Here is a 2,642-nt window from a genome sequence, read left to right on the forward strand (position 1 = left end):
TTTTATTAAATTAGATTTGTCAAAGAAAAAAATATGATTAGATTTTCTATTAACTATGTGTAATACCTTCACACATAAGTTAATTTTTTTTTTTTGGCTAATTTAAGAGAAGTTTTGCAAAAAATTCTCATTTTGACTCCTAAAATCGATTAACGTAAGTAGAAAACTATTGCGGTTATTCATAAAAAATTTTGCAGATCTAGAAAAAACTCAAATTTATTCAAAAAAAAAAAAAAAATAGAACAAGTATCATATTATGTATGGATTATATTTGTGTAGTTTTAGAAACGAAAAAAACTCAAATTTGTTTTTGCTTCTAGATTTTAAGATTTTCTACAATTGAATATTATGCCTCTTTTCAATTCGTAGTTCAATATAAAAGATATTTATCAACTTTTTTTATGTAATTTATTTTAAATTTTTTTCTGCAATATATAAATAATGTTTGGCGATGTCTATCTATGAGTAAAAGTTTATTTTTCTGTAAAACAAAATCATACACAAGTTTATTTCAAGAATCAATAACTCATTTTACCTACGTCGTATATATATCAACTCACAATCTCAAAGCAATAATATAAATAGATTCATGCATTTAACTTATCCGTACACTTTTTTTTATAATTCATTAATAATATTTTGGCATTTTATAGAATAAATGTCTTTTTTGATTCTTAATCAATTGTTTGGGAGACAAACTTCTTTTTATAATTCAAATTTTTTTAATCAGTTTCTATAGTCTAAGTAATTAATTTAAGTGATTTCTGACATACTAGCAGTTCACAGCATATAAAAATCGTTTAGACTAATTATAAATTACTTAAATAGCTTATGACCAATTAACGATTTTTAAATTATAAAAAAATATTTTGTTCTTCAAATATATAATCATAAGAATCGAAAAATACATTTATTCTAATAAAAATAAAGAACGGTTTGGTTGATTAATTATTTAACTCAAAAGGAGAAAACACTTGACCAAAAGTGACCGTTTTAGATCCCTATGAAACTCCAAGAGTGAGTGAGATTTGTACCATTAGAAAGTGACCATGTTTTCTTGTCATCAATTATTCAATTAATTAAAATTAAAATAGTAGTTTGGTGAAACAGTAGTATATGTTCCAATAATCCTGTTAGGTAACCAATAAAATTTAGTCAATAATAAACAAAAATAAATATTTTTAAATTATATTTTATATTAATTAATTATTATTAATTATTAATTATTTAAAAATTATTTTTTTAAATACAAAATTAATAATTATTGATTATAATTATTTTAAGTTAGGACCTTAGCTTGTTTATATATTATTATATGTTTCTTTTATTATTAATTAATATGAATTAGCACTACTCCACGTAATGTTTATTCTAATGGCAGTCTACTTTATTTAAGTATAAATATAGATAGATCAAACTTTTTGGCAGACAGCTACTAATGAATTAACTTTAGGACATAGAATTAAGAGAGAGAGAGAAAGAAAAAAAGAAGGAAAGAAAGAAATTGAAGTCTTTTGCTTTGGCAGCAGGTCACATGGATCTTCCCCAAGATGCAGAGCTAAGTAGTTTCGGTTGTCAGATTAAATTTAGCAAAAGTTGTAAGAGGAAAAAGAAATTAATTTGACAAATTAAAGATTTAACTGTATACTTCAAGTATTCAACCCATATAAAATGACCAATTAGTCAACTTTATTTTTTTTTATTTTTAAAATTTTCTTGTTATTTTTATTTTATATATGTATTGAGTGGAGATATATATATTCTTCGTTAACGTTTGTTTTGAGGTACTGACACAGAGATTGGGAGACTGAAATTCAGTATCATGTTTGTTGGTTCAGAGACTGGTACTAAAATTTCTGTCTTTGTCCTCAAAATTTCAGTATTTCAGTACCTCCAAAAAATAAGGACACAGGGAACTAAAATTTTTAGAGATGAAGACTGAAACTTTAATAACATTTTATACCTAAAATACCTTCATTTCAATTAATTAATTTTAATTTTACCCTTTGTATAAATTAAATTAGAATTTCATTCTTATTTCAATTTCTGTCTCCCACTTTACACCAAACAGAATACTGAAATTTATTTCAATCTTTGTCTCTTAGTCTCTGTCTCTCAGTCTCAGTCTTTTCATCTCTATCTCTCTACCAAACGCTACCTTAGTGTAGAATCTCTCTCCAATTTCACTTATTAGAAATTAATTAAATATTATTGATTAATATGTAAGGTGAACAATAAAAGTTTTCAATAATTAGAATGAACCCTCTCTTATTAATTAGTTAAAATTTTGAATAATTAATTATATAATTTTTGAAAATGTTTTCCTTCCTCTTAATTAATTCTCAATCCATACTCTTTTGACTTGTCTCCTATTTTGACTGTGTGATTAGGAACCATGCATTGCATCCTTCTCATCACTCTGCCTCTAGAAAGCTACCCCACAATCTTTCTTTTTCTTTGGTGTAATTGTATCACATACACTTTATTTTACATATAAACTCATCACAGCTAGATTTGGCTCTTTCTTCAACACATAAAATGACATGTTCCTCACTCAATATGCACCCTTTTTAATCCTCTCATCACTACTACTACACTATCCATGAAGTCAGCCACCACTGATCTTATGAGAACTTTTTCAT

Source organism: Arachis ipaensis, chromosome B10, assembly GCF_000816755.2.
Source record: "Arachis ipaensis cultivar K30076 chromosome B10, Araip1.1, whole genome shotgun sequence".
Classification (NCBI taxonomy): Eukaryota; Viridiplantae; Streptophyta; class Magnoliopsida; order Fabales; family Fabaceae; genus Arachis; species Arachis ipaensis.